General features: G+C 35.0%; 1 long non-coding RNA gene across 7 annotated transcripts in view; it reads left to right on the top strand.

Annotated features, from left to right (window-relative positions):
• Nucleotides 1-2,563: 2,563 nt before the first annotated feature.
• LOC136291764 (uncharacterized) overlaps nucleotides 2,564-20,768 on the top strand; it is a 33,904-nt gene continuing 15,699 nt past the window's right edge. Inside the window, exons 1-10 of one of the 7 annotated variants that reach the window (XR_010721704.1) lie at nucleotides 2,564-2,621; nucleotides 2,735-2,857; nucleotides 3,030-3,068; nucleotides 3,293-3,389; nucleotides 7,318-7,414; nucleotides 9,526-9,624; nucleotides 10,204-11,297; nucleotides 19,407-19,570; nucleotides 19,684-19,722; nucleotides 20,262-20,377. This is a non-coding gene — a long non-coding RNA (uncharacterized lncRNA). Of the gene's footprint in view, nucleotides 2,622-2,734; nucleotides 2,858-3,029; nucleotides 3,069-3,292; nucleotides 3,390-7,317; nucleotides 7,415-9,525; nucleotides 11,298-19,406; nucleotides 19,571-19,683; nucleotides 19,723-20,261; nucleotides 20,378-20,768 lie in introns of all 7 variants that reach the window. The other 6 variants (XR_010721705.1, XR_010721703.1, XR_010721702.1 and 3 more) reach the window with 6 other exon arrangements.

Raw genomic sequence — 20,768 nt, 5'->3', positions numbered from 1 at the left:
TGTGCATGTCAGAGATTTTGTGTTTATTATATATGCAAACCTGTGTTACTGAGATGTAATTAGTATTACAATAGATATGTGTGTGTGTGTGTGTGTGTGTGTGTGTGTGTGCGCGTGTGTGTGTGTGTGTGTGTGTGTGTGTGTGTGTGTGTGTGTGTGTTCACAAATCATCTTTGCAAGGTCAGGGAGAGGAATTATTCCCCCTTAGTGGCACGAACAGATGTACATAGAGATTAATCAGAAAAAGAGAGAGGGAGAAATGTTGAAAATCAGTTTGAAATATCAGGAATGCTAAGGATTTCTTTAAAACAGGTTGCACCTTCTCAAACCAAGTGTTAAAAGAAAAAAATACGTGTGGGGTTATGTGGTAAACCCCCTATGGTTTATATAATATGTTTATGTCATATGGGAAAGCATTGTTAAAGGTAAGTAATAATTCTCTTTTTCATGAGAAGAAAATGATGATTTTAACATTGAAATCAATACCTCTGTTCTAGGTTCTTCACTTAAAATCTTTAACTTATCTACAAATAAGAGTGGAATCTTACAGAGAAGATTCACCTTCAGAAGTCTCCCACGCTGTGTGGATTTGCTGATACAGCTATACAGGTTAGCGTTTTCTAATCTAGACAAAGCATTCAGCTTCAGTGTGCTCTGCCTGTTGATGCACTGCATCTGGGAGAGAAAGGGAAGATTACTTAGTTTCTCTAACCAAATGTAGGAAGGAACAGCTAAACACAGAAAAATCTACAGAGAAAAATTCAGCTTTATTATTTGTATATTTTTGTGTTTACAGGCTAGTACCTGAATGCTTTCATGACTGCAGCTTTAAGAAAAGTATATTAGTCTTATTATGTTGTAGGTATTTTATGTCTTTCAGATACAGGAGTGCATGTGAAAAAAACAGTCCAAGGAATTCTCCGCAATGCAGTTTTACATAAGGGCCTGTAGGAGCAGGCAGAATGTTATTAGACCATAAAAGCACATCAGGCTGATTTATGGTTTCTGATCAAGGTTTCTGTGAAAATTACTCTGCATCAACAGCTCAAGGTGACTGCTACCATTAATGTGTGGAAAATAAATGAGGTGAGGAGACTGATATCAGAGGAAGTAAAAGGAAGCGCTGAGCCAGTTTATATAGCACAGGCTTCCCATTTTGTTTTACAGTGCATAGAAGGCTGTCATCAAAATGATTGCTTTGGGGCAGAAAAAGCAATTCTTGATAATTAGATCTTATGGCAGGCTTTCTTACATCCAGTATATAAGAACCATCAGGTATAATACCTTCCCACTATACGTCACCCTCTCCTCTGTCCTGCAAACATTCTTAGGATGTAGAAAATTAATAACCTGTATTTTTTTCTGAAGTTATTTTCCAGAAGAAATAAAATTCTGAACATGGTTTCACAGGAGTCTCAGTGACTGGGACTATATTACACATGGTCTGATAGCAATTTGCATTTTGACCAGCATTACAGTAAATACCTGACATCTTTTCCACAGTTCAGTGTCCTTGTATTGTATGTTGTTTCATTTACTGGTGCCGGATTTTTTATTCTACTCTTATTTTTATTAAAAAAAAAGAAAGCTCTACTGCCTATTTAAATACAAATGCATAATGCATTTTTAAAAAATTAATTAATTTATTAAAATTTAATTCATTTTATATTAATATGGTCCTAATGCACAGCTATTCTTTACATATAGTTTATTTTTAATAAAGATACACACATACACATAATGCCAATTCAAATTTTGTTTTTGTTGGTGTTTTAAACAGTCTGAGTTTAATTATTATTATTTTATCTTCTCCATAATATTCAAGATATTAAAATGAAATAACAATGAAATTAAATCCATCCAGCCTACAGATTTTCATGACAATACTAAAACGTGAACCATGGAAAAGTGTATTTTATGCTTCTATATAATTTTTTAAATCATTTCCTGGTATTTTATTGCTAGATTCTAAAATGTTGTATACAGATGTGCAGTGTCATTTCACTCATTTGCAGAAAAATCAGAGCTATTCATACAGCTGACTATAAAAGCTGATCTGGTGGTCATACAGGGCATGTTTTCAAAGCAGCCTGTGGAACAAAGACATCCATGCTTTGGGGAAGGGCAGGGTCAGGATTTTGATTTGTGGGATATGATGATATTGTTTTCAAAACAGACTCTCAATTCCTAACCTAAATTTCTTTTAAGATACTGTCACAATAAAAGGTGGTACAGTTTTTAGTGCATAATACTAATTTATCTATAGATTTTAAAAGAGGTTGTTTACTATTGTTTTTAACAAGATTGCTGCAAGCTTAAAAATTTATTTTAACTATTTGTATTTATCAGATGTACAAAGAAAAAGGACTCTTGTTTGTGTGCAAGGGTGATTAGTTTGTACTACTAGTAGGATGGATTTCCTAATACTTAATTGAAAGCGGGTGGATAATTAAAACCAATGTGCAGCTAATCAAGAGTCAGATATCAGGTGATCATGAGGCCATGCTTAATTCTGTTCAGGATAAAAACCTAACTTTCAAGCCTGTTTGCTTTAGCATCTAAAGTGAAAATGGTGAGAAGGTTGGTTTCTGGGAAGAACAAAATTAAAGTATCATTCACAGGTGCTAAGAATAGCTTTGTCAAGATCATACTGTGGGAGTTTTGGGGGTATTTGTGTAGGGATTTTTTGGGGTTTTTTTTTGCTTAGTGATGTCACATGATTTTGTTTTGGTAGATTTGCTGGTCAGTATTAGGGATGCTTTTCCTGAAAACAAGCATTAAGAGAAATCTGAACCTGTCTCTTGCCTGCCTTTGTTGTTCTGCAATGGGCTTTGTTAAAGGTAACACATTACAAAATGTAAGTATAGACCTGTGGTACCTATACTAAAGTCTTGGTAACCTCTAAAGCTCTCTTTGGAAAGTGCAATGAAGCAGAAAGAAGGGACAGCTGTTTACAATAGCGTGTGAGCAATGAGTAGTTTTAGAGTGTTTCCCATGCTACAATTTAAGTTTCATTTTGCCCTTGACAGCGTGATCCTGGAGAGCAGCATGGTGCCTAGATCCTGTTGGTAAGTGGGAACTGCTGTGTACCAGTTATTTTCCAAACCTTCATGCTAGGGAGAGGATACACAATTTTTTCTCTGCTACAAAAAGTTAGAAATGTGCACTGGGAACCATATTTCTCTGTCACCTTTACCTGTTTTTCTAACTCACTTCTCTGCTACTTCTGGGTTACTGTTATGATCCTGTAGCTCATGTGTATTGTTGTGACAGAATTATGTTTTACTTCTAGGTATCATGTATTGCAAATTACTAACTGAGCACTGAAATGTCAGTTTGATTAACTTCTTTTTCCCCTTCTTCTCAGCATAGTTGTTTTTTATAATCAGGTATGTAAAAAAGGCAATGAATATGTGTAGTCTTTTTCAAAGTGCTCGAAATTACTTTGAATTTTGCTGCTATTTTTTAACTGCTTTTACTGAACAAATCTGCCTTGGTAATATTTCTTTTTTGTTCTCTTCTTACAAGCACCTTATAAAGATGGCTGTGATGGAAAAAAGTGTAATAATCTCTTATTATTAAAAAAAGAAGAGTTTGTATCTTTACTGAGTTTTGTATGCTGGTGTTAAACTCAAATTATCACATGAGACATTTGTTCATTTCCTTCTTCTGGTTTAATGTGGAATAACTTTAATTAGATATTATACTTGCTTCCTTGTAGGTTTTTCTGGTTTTGTATATGGTTGGAAAGAAAAAAATGTATTACATATTTCTTACTAATTCTACTTTGTAATGTCTTCCCTCCACAACTTTTTCAGAAAAAAATTAATTTTGAATGCTAGGGAGGAGATGGAAAAACACACAAATGAAAAGTTTAGAAAATCACTGAAATCTGTGTTATTTTTTTCTTATTTTAAAGTAGTAAGAAATGCTTGATTTCTCAACAGTCTTGCATGTTAATACTAGAAAAGATGAAAATTGTTTCCTCTGTGCTTGTTTAGAAGAGGGTCAAGAGTTGAAAAATCCCGTGAAGCCTAATAATCTGTCTCTAACTTTTCTTGGTACACATATACATGTAATATCTACATAGATATATGTATAAATCAGTGTTACAGTCCCTAACTCCCAATGGAAATCCTTAAGCATTGATATTTTCTGTCATTCAGTATCAAATATGTGTATGACAAGGATTTAGATAAGTGAGTCGTCGGAGTAACAGGCTCTGCAGTCCTTTTCTACAGGGTGGGGGAATTGGCTGCAAGAGCTTGTTCACTGTAGGGGGTTGGAAGGGCAACTTTTGCTATAGCTCATTTGTGTTAATTATTCTTGACTACATTCTTGGCAGTTCTCTGTGGTAAAGGCTTAATTGAACTTGGCACACTTCTCCTATAGAAAACTTTTGAGGGTAAAGAGAAATAATTCTAAGAAATGTTCTGAGTTTCCCATGTTTGAGTTTCTATACCTAGCTGAGTCAATGGCTTGAGGGAACAGCTGAATTACAGGTTTGGATAGTTTTGCAAGGAGGGATGAGAGTAAGAGGCAAATGAAATAAAAATAATTTATCATATTGCTTAAGGGAGAGTGACCTTTTGGAAATATCATCGTTCTAACAGATGAGGCAGGCTTTGGCAGTCTTTAGGGAAGAAGAAATCAATTACAGTATAGTATTGCTGTATCAAAGTATGGGGAATGTACTGATTTTGCTGAGAGGTCTTGTCAGCCTGGCATGTCATGTTCTGGAAGTACATATGGGTCCTGGTAGGGCTAATTGGTTTTGGGAAATGGTGGCTTAAGCCATGATTGATCTCAAGTCTGTGCCTGTGAAAGCCTGCTAAAGTTCCTTGAATATATTCAGCTGATTTCAGTGCTTGTCAGTGCAGCATAGCAGACTGGATGTTTAACATGCTGCACAGAAGAAAATAACTTTAATTGACAATACTGCTTATCAATAACAATAAATGGACTGACGGTGATTCTGGTCTAAGAGGTACCTCTCAGAAGAGGCAGCCTGGTAGTGAGAGTCCACCAAAGACAAAGTGATCCTGATGGTAGAACTTTATGATTCTGGAGGTAGCCACCATGATACAAACTGCTCCAACCAAATAGTAGTTATCCTGACAAATAACTACTTTCCTGAAAAACAATGTTTTCACTCTGGAGAAAACCAGGAGGTTTTTAGCCTTTTATGACAGAGAAACTAAGTCTGAAGTAAGCAAAAATTCAGTTTTAGCTTATTCTACCATTTTACAATTCAAAAGTAGCCAAGGAAAGAGATGAAATCAATAAATTGAAAGGAAAATGTCTTTCAGTAGCCACTGTGAAGTGTTTGCTACTGCCACACTTGAGAAAAACAAGCTTCACCACCCACCCCATCTTTCCTCAAACATGTTCTGAAAGAGGGTAACATTGGAATGTGATGACTTTGACCAAATTGCAGATGTATTGCATAGATAAAAATTAATAAAAGCCTATGGGTTTGGGGTAGTATACTGCATTGAAATGAACACTTCTATGATTTTGAGATTCATTGCCAACTAAAGACAGAATAAACAAAAAAATGTATAATAATATCTTGGTCTTACATAGCACTCTTCGGGGAAGAAAATAAAAACTTTCAAGATGGGCCAAAAAGTTGTTTTTCCACAGCAAAAAGAAGAAAATTGGAAGGACCATAATAGTGCTGTAGAAATTGTAATAGAAAAGATAATACCTCCTTAGGTTGTTTTCTTAGCTTTAGCACAAAAGTTCAGAGACATGAATGGATGATAAAGAAAAATGGATTTGGAAAAGACATACAAGGCTGTCTTGCACTCAGTGTAATCCTTGTGTAATAGCCTTCCTGGCAGGTTGTTTTGAAGAAGTATTAGTCAAGAAGGTGATTCTGTGATACCTGTTTAAGTATATTAACAAGGCTTAGGAATATTTTCTCATCTTTTGATATTATGGGGATCCAGTTGAATGTAAAAAATATTCTGGAGGCTGGGTTCTTGGTTACACTTCCTCTGTGTTTACTCTGATTGTGCACTACCAGAAATAAGTACTAGTTAGAGATTCCTATCTGCCAAAATTATATTCAAATTGCATTTAAATTAGCTCAAGAGTGAAATTACCCTTTGGTATTTATGAAAATTACAGGCTTTAGAGTAAACTTTAATCTACTTCAATATGTCTAGTGTTCTTTTTAACAGTTTTTTATAAAACAAAGGAACATTAAAAAATTAGTACATTACTGTTTAAAATATTTTACTGTATAATAACAGATAATGCAGTATAAACTAATCTGTTGAACACCTAAATACAGCATTTATTTACCTTTTTGTTTATCTTTTTATCTTCATGTAATCTCGTGTAGTCATAAGATCTGCAGAATGTGATCTTCATTTGCAGCTGCTTAAATATCTCCTTTGGCCTTTACCTCTGTGGAAACTGGTGAATCTTAGTCCAGGTTTGCTGAAAAAGAAAATAGGTGGTTTGAAGTAAATATCAGCTTAATAGCTATTTCATCCACTTCTTATCTTTCTGCAAATTGTTGAGCATCATATGTGTGACAGACCTCTCTGAGACTGAGCTGGTAATCATAGATCCCTTGCAACTCTTTTCACTTATATATGGACTTGTTACCAAGTTTTTTTATGTGAAGGAAAAAAGTATACATCTCAGTAACAATGTTTCTTCACTAATGTAACCCTGCCTGGAAATGTGAATTTCCACTGACCAATTATAAAGGAAAATAGGTAGTTTTACAGAAGGGATGAAAGCAACTATTCTGTTTCAAGGCATTTCAATAACCATTTCTAATGATAGGAGTAAAAAAGGTGATGATAAAGTGCAATAATGCTTGCAGTATAAAGAATTTGGAAAGGAATTACTCAACTTTCCAAATTAAATTGGTACTGGAATATTCCAAACTTTAGTATAGAAAATTTTTTTTGTTGTTGATTTATTTTTTGCATCTCAATACCTTGTATAGATCAGCATCTTGGCCATCTAGATATGAACTTTTTGTGTAAGTTTCATGCTTTTAACATAGTAAATTTACTGTTGACTGCTTTCAACTTTACATGGATTTCTTTTTTCATCTTTACACTTCTATCTTCACAGAGTTAACAAAAGCATTGTGGTGGCAGATATATTTCATCAATTTTTGAGTGAAAAAGGCTGTGCTTAGATGTATGTGATGTGTGATCCTTTAACTTCTGAAAGCAGATATTCAATTTGTATGTCTATCAAGATTGTGCATATGTGTGCTTTCAATTTCCTGATGATATTGAAGTGATACTGTGTATAAATGGTTACTTTGTATTATCCTTACTGCAGGGTACTGAGAAATGGTTTATGTGCTTGTAAATTCATGTGCAAAATTGGCCCCTCTTCAAAACTATGTTCACTTAAAACAGGAAAACTGCTTTATCTGGTATGTATTTTGCTGTTTCTTTTTGCAATAAACTCATTCTTTGTGTTGTTTTCTTCACTTCACCCAACTAGACTTGAAAATAAATGGGATGTTGTTGCTTCAGTGTTGCAGCTTCTAATACACGCGTTTTCAAAGTATGAGCTTACTTTCCTAAGGTCAGGCACTGGATTAGACCATGATATGGAGCATGATTCTGCCTTTTCCATTGCCCTCTGAGCAATTTCTTATCTGGAAAACCTTCAAAAACTTGCCACATTGGGCACTGATGTCAGAGATGAAGAATGAAAAAGTGTGTCAGTACAGCCAAAGAATACAAAACATTGGTGCATTCGTGTATCAAATATCGGTAATGGTGGTTTTCCCCATTCAAGTGTAATAAAAAAAAGGTTTTTATGGTTTTAGCTGTCTCTATGGCACTCATCAGTTATGAAACTTATTTCAACGGAAAAATTAATTGTGAGAAGCCTATTTGCACTGGTATTGCACTCAGCTTTTTTTTGCAAATGATTCTATCAGTAATCATTTCTGTCAGTATTGATGCCTGTTGTGCAAAATTATCCAGGCCTCTAACATTCTCTTCAGAAAAAGTAACAATTTTGACTTGCAAAGTAAACTTAATCTCAATTTTTAATTTCATTAAATCCAGAAACTCATTCCATCTTGCACATGAGTTGCTGGTCAGAAAGTCTTGAGAATTTCACTTTTTTTATTCTGTACTGATAATTCTATCTAAAAGAGATTTCCTTTTCTCGCTTATTCTTTTTACTAATAAATATCTCCAAGTCTAATGTGAAGTAGGTGGATGTAGATTGGAATTAAACCCAGTTGAAACAAAAGGATATATGACCCTTTAATACAAAGTACTGGATGCTTAAACTGGATTTGATTGTAAAAAAAAAATGGCTCAGGTATTTCAGTTATCCATGGTGTGATGCTCTCCTGTCATTTTTGATTTGGTAATAGACTACTGCAAATAATGCTTCCTTGATTAGTTGATTTTTATTAGCTTGAAGAGTTTAAAATGCCATTCTGTGGTAATAAACATCAAAGAGATCTTTCTATGGATGTTAGAAGTGTCAATATGAGGAACACATATTTATAAACTTCTGCATATACAACTTCTGATTTCTAACCAACTTATACCTACTTGTTCTGCCAGTTACTCTGTCCACTAATAATCTTCTACTTTTCTCCACTGTCTAGGTAGAACACATCATTAATTTGTAGGTGTCATATATACCACATTGTTTTTATTGACCGAGCAAAGGACATATTTTTTGCCAAGTAATTTGACATCCTAGCATATTACAATTGCACTTTTAAGAAAAAAAATAACTTCCAAAACCATCTCAAACAATGTTATTTATTACCCTAGTGTTCCTGCCACTCTTTATCATTACCAAACATTTCAGGGTTTCATTTTTAGTTGACATCCTTCCTATTTTAATTCCTCATTAAACATGATTAAAAATTGAAGTTTTTATTTCTACAAATGGACTATATCATTTTTCATTTGTATTGAAAGTGAATTTCAAAAATTGATTTCAGGTAAATGCATGGGGGTTTTTTAAACCCATGCAGTGTTTTCTATGGTTTTCTAACTTACTGGGTGTGTGTAGTGATTACTCCTTAAAATATATTATTAATTTTGTATGATAGTGAGATAAGGTAATTGGTCTGTAGTCTGTTGAGTCATCTTCCCTTCTCCCAACAAAGGTAGTACATTTGCTACTGTTCAGACATAAGTCATTTTTCTGGGTTTGTAGATATATTTAAAACACTTTAAATACATATTTTTCTGTTCTCCAAATCCACTTCCCAAATATTCTTAATACTTTTGGTTATGAAGTAAATATATTGGTTGAAAAGAAACTATATTTTATGGGTATTTATTGCTGGTTTCATGAGAGTTGGAAATGGTTTGACCTTTCATGATTATTCTGGAGATTTTTGGAAAGTAGAACATAACTTACACTATCAATGGGACAGAGATGAATTCAAAATTGTCAGTAAAGTTATATAATAGAGGTAGTCAATGCTCAGGTTATTTAAGCTACTTCTTTCCAGAGTTAATGGTTTTTTTACTGCTGCATGTAACTATTCATTTGTAGCATCATATCTCCTCACCTGGAAACCTGGACTTACAAGTGTTTTAAAGAGGTGTCAGTGGAACAGAGCTGTTGGATGGGACTCTACCTGCTTCACAACATGTGAGCAAACTGAGTTTGATTCTCCTCCTTCAACTGAGCTGAAGAATACTACTCTTTAACCATGATTGTCATTTCTGAATCTGAAGGGAACACTTGAGAACAATTTCCTCAAATATTTATGCAATTCATATTTTTCAGTCAGTAAAGGACTATGTGCACTCCTTTATTTTTCAACATACATAAAGATGTGTAGGATGCTCCTGATAAGTCCTGCATTCTTTAAATTTTTTTGAAGTATGTTTTTGGACTCCATAATGCATGAATTTGAGTCCATTTATTATTAGTGTATATGTAGGTGGCAGTTGCATTACTTTATGATGCTCCTGGGCAAGTGAGAGAGGCTGTGCTCTGTGGAGCTCATAGAATGCCCAGTTGCATATGGAATTAAATGGCTGGAGGATGATAAATTGCTTCTGCTTGTCAAAAGGGAGATATTTTAATGGAGTTCATCATATAAAAATGTAATTTAGCTACCACAAAAACTGTTAGAAATTGAAGGCAAACAAGAAACACATTTTCTCTAGTTTTAAATTAGTCTGGTAGTTTATCTCAAAAATGGCTAATGTTTTATTTATTTAGACCAGAATCTTGATGTGCCTTTTTCAACAGTTTTGAAAGGTGTTGGATGTGGAGCTTCAAAACCGAGCAGCTCTAGGTACCATCTATCAGTCTTTAACCACTATTTTATTAATAATTATATGTAGATCCAGTAAAAATTGTGTTTTTCCTTATTTCACTATGAACATCTGAGAAAAAGAAAAAGATCTGTTACTATATTTGCAGTGGCCAGCCCCCTTAGATGGTAGGGGGCTATGATTAGTTTAATCCTTAAATTTGACTGCACCAGAATAAACAGAACAAATTTTGGGGGAAGATTTTGATGAAAAGAATACTGCATCTTCATTCGCTATATAGTACTTGAATTTGGGGAACATGTAACTTCCTTCATAATTTATAAACAAGGTGATAAACAATCTACTCCTGCATGCATTATGAACTTATAATACACATAGGAGTAGATTACTTCCTTCTGCCTTCTTTTGGTCATCTCCTCACAGTCACACTGTTATTGCTCTTTTAGTGCACAGAAACTTAGACATGTAGAAATTATTCCCTGCCTGTTTAGCTTTAGAAGTCAGATTTCTACCCAGACAATGTCAGAATCTGGGATATCTGAAATAAATCAAAATACTAACGTTCCTGTGCTGGTTATATGAAAGAAGTTTTGAGTTAATATTTGGTTAACAGTTAACAGTTTATTCCTATTAAGCTCCCTCATAATTTGTTCAAATCCTGGGGGAACAACAAGAATATTTGAGCATATGCTTAAGTGCATCAGGACTTTGCAGTCTTTCCAATTGCAGTAGTCAAATATCCAATGAAATTTAATTGTTAAAAATTATTTTTCTAAACCCATATATTCTTTTGAATAATTGGACTTTTGAGGTGTATATGAAGTCACATTATCTTACTTTTTCTGTCATGACAGCTATATATAAATACACTATCTAGTTTTCTTCTTTTTGAGGTGAAAAGAGATTTATATAATTAGAAGCTGAAGACTGTAATTTGGACAACATTGCCGGAGAAAGTTACTGATAAAATTGGAGAAAAAGCGAGTATGATACCCGCCCCTCAAATATATGAACTATGATCTCAAGACTTAAAGGAGGGTAAGGGATTTTTTCAGTGAGTAAGAAACATAATACTACGAATGGCTGATGACTATAAATGTCAAAATAGATTGTTGGTTTACATTACAAAGTATTTAGTGTATTTTTTTAAAGAGAGATGTTCATATCCAGTGGTTGTTCTCCACTAGCTTCTCCAAACTTTTACATAATTTCTTGTGGAAACCAAATGAAGTAAAATTCTTCTCTTGATTTCAAATTATTACAGGCTAGAACTCTGAATAGTAAGTGTAATTCAATTGAGATTTAAGAGATGTGGTTTTAACACCTTACACAATTAAAGTGTAATTAAAGAATACATTTTTCCCCTCAACCATTTCTTCATATTTTTGGAAGACTTTAACTTGAATATTCAGTTATATATTTGACTATGAAAATGTAACTGAGTTTCATGACACTTGTATCTACTGTGTTTATATACTACAGTTACAGAACTTGTGGCAGTGCATTTCATTTTCATGCCCATGCATTTAAAGGGGGGGGGGGTGTGAAAAAAACTAACAGCAAAAAAAAAAAATTAAAAAGGAGACCACCAAGAGTGGAAGCATTTTCTGCACAAGAAAAGATTCTGTGTGGGAAGGTATTAGATAGTCATTATAAGGCTTTTATTTCAATAATTATTCTTCAGCCGTTGAAATGTCATTATAGGTCAGAGGCAGCTTTTGTTCCAAGCAGAGCAAAATTTAATAAGGAAGGACACAATAGATATGTCAGATGGATAATAAATTGAAATTATGTCAAATTATGTGTTGTTACAAGAATCAGCTATGTGATAAGTCTTTGCATACTCTGGTTTTCAAGTTCACTAACTCTTGTGCAGCATTTTCACTTGCTTTTCTTTGTTGCCCATCAGTCCTATCTAGATCTACTCATTTAGTCAACTGCTCACAGCAAGAGAAATCAGTGTTTCATCTTTATTTCATTTGAGTTTTCATTTCAACTGATATAGAAAAGAATAAATTTACTATAAGTATACTATAGGTGTTTAGCTAGGCTTCCCTGGATGTCCATGCTTCTCTAAGGACAGACATATCCTGATCATCTGCCATCAGTCAACATTTTTGCCAACACTTTTCTTTGTCTTCTAAGAGATAAGGGTATATGAGTACAGGATGATGATTGGTTTCAGTTCATATTGTGTATGATATACACAGTTAAATAGAAATTTTAATATATGAGGCCTTATTAAAATTTTGATTTTAAAGTTAGAGTTTTAGATATGACCATCACTTTTGCCAGGTAGGAATATTTAGCGACCTTCAGCAGCTGCATGGGTCTCATTAGCTCAGAGCTTTTGTGAGTTTCCAGTTTCAGGTTTTTACACACCATTAAGCATGTCCTCTAGTTAAAATAGAATTGACGAGATGTGTTTGAATGTTCAGGAGGAAGCTAGGCATAGTTTTGATATCTGATTCATCCTAAAAAACTTCATTCAAATGGAGAATCCATCAAGCACCAGATTCAGCAGCCATATAAGTTTTGATGTAGTTAAGATGCTCACATGTGCATGACACTGGTATGCCAGCTTATTCTCTATCCACATCCCATTTCAGCTCATTTCATCATGCCAACATCTAAATACTATCACAGCTGTCTGGAAAACCCATAATTGCAGTCAAGGCTGGCAGTTGCCACTCTTAAAACAGGCAGCTTACAGAATTTTTCTTGGCAATAGACATCATAAACAGATGACAAAGGACAATCTCCTGGCATGATTGCAAAGTAGTTTGCTACAGGGTTGGCCAGCAGAACAGGTTTTGTTGCCCTTTGTTAATTTACCAGCATCCTTCAACAGCTAACCCAAATGAAGAAAGCCTGTATGTCCTAGTCTTCCCTGAATTCACTGACCATTTAGGTCAATACTTCTTTTATTTGCAGAGGCGTGTTTGATGATTAAAACGCTTGAGTGTGCATGTGTATAGGGGAGGGAGGTTCACACTCAGTCGTTATTGAACCTGTCTGTGAGAAGCCTCTACTGGGCTCAATTAGCAGAGCTTTCTCAAAAATGTCTTTTCAAAATGTCACTCCTATTCTATGGTGCCCCTAAGCCCAAGCTGGCAACCACAGAGGTTGAATGTACACTGGACCCCAAAAACTTTCTACTCCATTGTGCAATTCCAAGTGCAAGAAGTACTTCCTCACCAGAAGGATTCTGTCCCTGACCCCCTGATGTTACTAGAAAGGGACTTTAGCAAAAAGGATTCTATGCACTTCATTTGGTAAGGGATGCTCATATCCTAGAAGCTATTTTATTCAAGCTGCAAGATATGAAAGTGTATGGAAATCTGATCCTGGCTTTTGCAGTCCTCAAGTCCCAGCATAAGTTTTTTTGTGTCCATGAAAATATCAGTGTTATATTTTTCAGTTGACATTGTAACCGTCTTGTTACTCTGGAAAGAGCTGAACAGATTATTTTATTTGTTCCTGGGCTTCAGATGGAGACAGTATTTGGAATAAATACAGTATCTGGATATGAGCCATACTTTCAGGTAGAGAGAAGCCTTAATTTACACTGCACTTTGGTATGGCTAGTCTTTGCTTCTACTGCAGTACTCTTTTGTAAGTAATCTTTGATATTCTAGAGGAAGGTGAATGGATGGAGAGTAGCTGTTCATCCAAGGTGTTGTTAAAAGTGGGTATACAGGCTGCTATGACCAAGTGAAGTTTTGTGGCAAAACAGAGGAAAAAGATACTTAGGCTGATTTGAGATATTAGCCTTCAGTTTTCTCAGTGATGCAAAGAGAAAAGGTAAATTGCCTTTAAAGCTGAGGCACCAGCTTGCTATGAAGTGCCCTCTGAGTGTCAAAAGGTTGAGCAGAGCAGAACTGCATTACAACTAAAATGAAGCTCACTTATTTGTGTTCTTTGAGCAGTTAAGTCAGAGACCATGAAATAGTTTACAGAACTATAGTCCAAAGATGGAAATTCCAAGTGTGTTTATATCAACTGTAATATCTAATGCTGGATGAGATTAATTTTCTGGGCAGCATCTTTTACATCTTAAAATATTAATCAATACTGGGAGCATTAAGAGGTTATGTTCCTACTAGATATGAATATCATCAGTGAGTTTTAAAGGCCACTTACTGGATGAAGAATACAAGTATAAAAAGAGGTGATAGTCACCCTAATCTGTGTTTGAAATTATTACCTGATAATAATAATAATAATAATTCTTTTTATTAGCTGAAGCTGTACCTTCTTCTTATCCTTAAAGTTATCCATGATGCTTGAAGACTGTTTGTTAGAAAATATCATGTAGAGGTCAACAAGAAGAGTAATATCTAGATTTTTTTTCCTGCTTTTCTTCTTGAAAGAAGAGCAGGAGTCATGGCCTTTCTGAAAAGATTCTCTCATAGATTGCATAAAGCAAATGAAATTGTCTAAGTCCTTATTTTTGTCATAATACTGATTGCTAAGTACTTTTTTTCTCTGATATCTCTCTTTAGAGTAAAAATACTTTTTCTTACTTTGAAATCAGGGTATTGTTCTCTCCCCACCTACCCCCTTTAACCCCTTCAGGGTTTTGTTGTCTGTGAAATTTTAAGATAAACCAATATTACTTAATTTAGCATCCTTTTAACTAAAAGTATCTTACTGGTATTTAAATTTCTCTGACTTCAAACGAAATATATTCTTATGTCATGCATGCATTTTTTACCAAAAAAATAACATTTCATTTTCTCATTCTTTAGAACACTCTCATTTTTGTCAAAAATGAGTTGGAGCATAACTGTAAAATGTGAGCCACGTGCTTTCCATTGTACTGGACACAAAGAGCACAATTAAGATGTAGGTTTTAGTTAAGGTGAGATTTGAATTTTGGTTTCAGAATTTTTGAAAGCAAGGAATGTAAATTTTCAACATAATTGCCACCATCATTTTGGTGATGGTATCTACATCACCAAAATTACCATTCTTCCTTTTTTTAGCCCTGTAAATATGCCTTTGTATACTCTTACCATGAAAAATGCTGAACTGGATTCTCTTGAGTTGCTTAGTTAAAAAACCTTTTAGGAATCTCTACTTATAGTCTAGAAATACATGTACATTGCTATATTACAGTATAGCAACTGTGTCAGTTTTTTGAGTTTGTATCTGCAGAATATGTTTGCATTACAGCCCTTGTCTTGTTCCAATCTAGACAGCATCCATCTCAAAACCCAACAACGAACAAGCAACCCTCTTTTGTTCCTTATTTTGGTGCTTTTAATAACAATCTGAGTTTCAAAAACAGTCACAAATTCACCATCTTGCACTGTATTTTCCAAATCATACCGATGCAAAGTTGTTCTTAGAGACATATATGTGTAAAAAAAAAGTCAAATCAATTTATTTGCCTATATACTACCTAGTTGCATTCACTATATAAAGAACACTTCCTATAAAAAAATATAATTTGCTTAGCAATTCTGGTATGACCCAAATAACCCCATTCATTTCACAGCAACAGTTTTAGAGGCTATGCTGAATTATTCATTAATGTTGTGGATAACAACTTCAACCTAGTAAATGTTGAGCCAGCACTTTCATGAGCAGTAAATTCCCTGAGGGGGGGAATGAAAAAAATTGTCCCTACCCTGAGGTTTGAAAAACAGTCTTCACTACAGGAGGAGTTTGCTGAGAGGTTGTGTCTAATGAGAGGAAATTCTCTATGATAATCATCCCCTGTAACAATTTTGGAGACCTGAAGCTCTCTGTAAGACTACTATAACAAATTTTTTGTTAATCCTCCTATTCGATAACCTGCATATGCTCAGTCCTTGGGACATCCTGAAAAGGGTAACTCATACCTTCATGAGAGAGGGTATTTATTTTGTCTTTTTAGACCTGATCTTCTGAAGGAAGGACAAGAAACAATGTCCTTCCTGTGGAGGATATTGAATATGTGAGCAAGAACAAGAAAATTGAGATGAGTATTTAGGGAGAGCCAGTGAACAGTTCATCTGTCTCCCATACCAACAGACAGGATTAAACCACTCTCAAGTCCTCCGCTAAGCTGACCTCTTCATACTGACACCAGTTTGTTTCTTTTGCAAGGGGCAAAAGTGGGATTTAAGGTAACACTGAACAGGCTCACTTATTAGTCTTTAAGAGTATGAACTGTTCCTTCCTCCCATTCTTGCAAAGAATGTGCTTTTGTAGGGTAGTAGTACCTTTCACTTCCTTGTTATTCACATTTTTACTTTACATGGGCAACTTGACCGTAATATCCTTAGAAGTAACCTCTGTTCATATTCTTGTTAAAAATTCATGGGTATTTTGTAACAAATACAGGTCATAAAATGGTTACTGTGAAATTTCACTTAATCCAAAAAAGAGTTTGTCATGTCAAGGCTAGGGATTAATATTCCTCTTTTCATATGTCACTATGTTCTACAAATAATGAGTTTGATTCTGATGTCTTCTTCAGCAACATAAATGCAATCGTTTCCCCTGTAATCAAAGGAAAAATCAGAATAGAATACAGAACCAGGAATTACATGGTTTTGTTTTGAAGAGCAGTGAAACATGCAGGCAGATTGACAGTAATGTGTGCTGCTCTAATTTTTTGGAGGTATGAATTATTCAAGGAGTAACACAGCATGTATTAAAAATAATTGAAATGTAAGCAGTATTGGAACTATTTGTAGCATGGCTCAGTAGTTCTAAATATTTGCAAATAGAGAATATGAGGCCTTTTTGATCCTGATTTTACAGTTGTAGTTTAGGATGGGCCTCAGGATATCAACAGGTTCAACATCCTGCTCAAAATAACTAGTGTAATACTGAAGACTGGATTTTAGAAAATACTAAATATGTCCCTAGGAAAAGTTCAAATGGGCTCTTCTGTTGTTGTATACCATTTAGAAATATCTGCAGATTCCAAGCACAGCAGCATAAGATACGCTGTTAAGGCAAATGCTGAACCAACATGGATGGTGTTGCTGCCAGTAAGTAACCATCCCCAGCAAAGATATTAAGGGGTTTTTCTCTTATTTTCATTCTTCAGCTTAAGAATGGTGAACAAAATCAGAGGGATGATGTCTGACATTTTGAAGAACTGATAGGGTGGTCTAATTGACTGGAAGAGTAGTATCTCAAATACCTGTGGATCTAGATATAGAAATTATCCAAGGACTTGAAATAGGCTTGATACTAGCTGTCATATTTGGAGATGACTTATCAATTTATTACATAGGTTGAAAAGGTATTTATTCTTTCTATATACAAATTTAAATACAGGAAAAACAGTAATAGTTTTGCCTCTTTCAAGCATCACAGAATCAGCGTCTTGAAGTTTAAGCCTCTTCAAATTTGACTCTATGGGGATTTTTTAGGAATGCAAGGAATTAGGAATTTAGGAATGTTTGAGTTGAAAGAATTTTATTCAAATTCTTAAGAATTTGAGATAAACAAGACATGAATGGACTATAAAACCACCTGTAAAACAAACAGGGAAAAAAATGTTGCTAAGTCTGTATGAAACAGGTAGTCAATGATTTAAATGAAATCTAATTCTCTGTTTTGGAGTCAAAATTCCAAATAAGCCTATCAGGTTTCTAGCAAATGGAAAGAATCTCTTAAATGAATTGGTTTTTTCATTTTTTGGTTTTTTCATGCTTACTTGTAAAATTCTCTTGAACTTTACCTCTAGAATGAATCAGTCTAGAACTTCAGAAAGCTACTGTCTTATTGTGCTTGGGAAACAAGTTATAAATTGATGAATAAAAACAATTTCCTCTAATCCATGAACATTGTGTCCCTGTAGTTTTTAATCCAACACAAATCAGGACAAAACCTAGAACTCCCAGGCTTCTAATATATAGTTTTATGGTTCTTCCTCTCTCATTCCTTTGCTTTCAGATCTGCTCCGTCCTGCTTCAGTACCAGAAAGTGAAACTTTTTGCATTGGAAGGTGATTCTTCCTATTTTAATCCTAAATTTTCATTTCAAAATGTTGTTCCATTATTTTCTAATATAGTCATTCCCCATGTGACCCTTATAAGCATTCTTCCCACTCTTTCAGATTATTGGAGAGCATTTGGTGGGTGTTTACCCCTCTTTATGACTCAGCCCAGGTATTTGGCTTCTGTGAAATTTGTTTGGTTGGTTTTGTCTTTCTTCAGTGTATTGCAATACCAGCTGCCTGTATGAGATAATTTACCCAATACTAGATTAATGTAGTGTTCTTCAATTCTTGTTCCTCAAGAAACTGTGCCTTAGAGCTAGATTAAGTAGTATCTGCCTGAATTAGCTATTGCTTCACTTTTTACTTTCATAATTTGCATAAAAAGGAAGACAAAACAAGGTTGCAATAAAATCATATGTTCATTGACACTTGTTGAATATTTAAAACACAAGGGTGCAACTCATATGATTAATTTCAAATGTATGTGGGTGGTGCCGTCCTTGTGTTTATTGTAGCCATCTAAGAAATAATTACTGAGTCTCAAACTGGCCAGGATTGAATTATTACCAAGAAAATGCAAAGCATAAACTATACAAAGAATACAATAGATCCCATTTGCCACTTTTCTTTCTCTTTCCAGAGGTAAAAAATACTTTTATCTGCTTTATGTGGCTAAATTAATACACAACAGCTAGCCAAACAGCCTAATATGTTTACTTACAGTAATATAGTCATTTACAAGGTAAGAACTTACTGCAGTAGGGTCTACTAATAGACTCTTAAAGGAAAAATAAGTTTTGCACAATGGTGATGGAAATCTGGTGCTTCTTCAAACAGCTAAGGCTTAACTAAGAAGCCTAATTCTGCAGAACTGTGATGTTCTTATATGAACTCTGTACTGAAAACTGCAATAGAATTTAACCTATTAAAAGAAAAAACAATTCCATTTCCATATGTGAAATATGCATCCATCATTTGACTTTTGTTGTGGTGAATCAGTCTCCCACAGTAGCTCATTCCCCTACAGTGGGGGTAGGGGGAGAGAGACTCAGAAAGGTAGAAGTGAGAACTTGTGCACAGATGAAGACAGTTTAATAGATGAAGCAAAAGCTGTATGTGGAAATAAAAGAAAAGAAGGAATTAATTCACTACTTTGCAACTGCAGGCGTGAGGCCTCCATGCAACTTTATGTTCTCCAGGTTAAACCTTCTCAGCCTGTCTTTGAAGGGGAGATGCACCAGTACATGAAGTACCTTCATGGCCCTTCTCTGGACTTGCTCCATTAGCTCCATGTCCTTCTTATGCTGAGGAGCCCACAGCTGGGTGCAACACTCTTGATGGAATTTCACAAGAGCTGACTAGAGTGAGAGAATCACCTCCCCCAGCCTGCAGGCCACGCTGCTTTTGATGCAGTCTAGGATGTCACTAGCAAAATACTTTTTGTGGTAATAAAAATACTATATGCTTTACTTGCAGAACCTCATCTAGATTCATGAAGCCCCACAGAAAATAAAGGTAGGAAATCCAATCGACTTTAAAAAATACATTTGAGAATTATTTTTAAACTGTTAATAGTTTAAAGCATTAGCTTGGTCCAAACTGTATAGCCTTCATTCTGTCTTGGTTTTATTGCAATTGTTGCTAGAGTCAGAAACAAGGGGGTGCTGTAGGTTCCTTGTATGTTGAGATTCCTCAGAAACCTAGCTCAGAGTACTTAGTACAGTAATTACTATTAGGACTGTAACTTATGGTCCAGAAATTGTCTGGATTGTGATATCCTTGGTAAATATGTCCTTCACTGTAGCACAATCTCACTAGAACCAAATGTACATGCAGCAATAGAAGAGAAAAATGCTGAAAAAATACTTTATTAATCCATGCTTCTACAAGAGGCAAAAGCATATTGACTAGACGTGCTAAAGTTTAACACCTAAGAGTTATTATGTGTACTATTATGTTGGCAGCCTTGGCTGCAGTGACCATGAAATGCTGGAGTTCTAGGGGCCTAGGTCAGTGAGGTGGGTGCACAGTGAGCTCTCTACCTTACACTTCAGGAGAGCAGACCTGCTTGACAGAGTACAGTGGAATAAAGCCCTGGAGAGAACACTGGAGACCAGGAGAGCAGCCTTTGTCCTCTTCTGGGGTCTGCTTGATTCATAGGAAAAGCCAGGTATGACATGGGGGTCCAAGAAAACTGGTTGTAGCAGGGCAGGTATTTAGTGTTTTTTATTGCATCTTTAAATTTGGATATAATGTCATGTATGCCCATTCACTGTTCTTGGACTGAAGTTTGTACATGCTTGAAAGGGGCTGAAATGCACATAGCAAACACAGTACAATCTAACCAGATTTCTTATGAGACCAGGACTAGCACTTACTAGTTCTAGTTTAAATGTTCTGACATAAAACAGATTTTACTTATTTAATACATGGGAAGACAAAAAAATATCTCCCTATTAGAGCCTCAGTGCTGGTAATTTGGAGATTAATTGTCCCCCCCCAGCTAAGATTTGGGACCAAAACTGGGAAGTTAAAAAATACATACTCTTCATGCCATACTG

This window comes from Chamaea fasciata, unplaced genomic scaffold, assembly GCF_029207755.1.
Source record: "Chamaea fasciata isolate MVZ Bird 193981 ecotype frontalis unplaced genomic scaffold, bChaFas1.0.hap1 SCAF_7, whole genome shotgun sequence".
In the NCBI taxonomy this organism is placed as follows: domain Eukaryota; kingdom Metazoa; phylum Chordata; class Aves; order Passeriformes; family Sylviidae; genus Chamaea; species Chamaea fasciata.
This window is presented reverse-complemented; position numbering and strand designations above follow the sequence as displayed.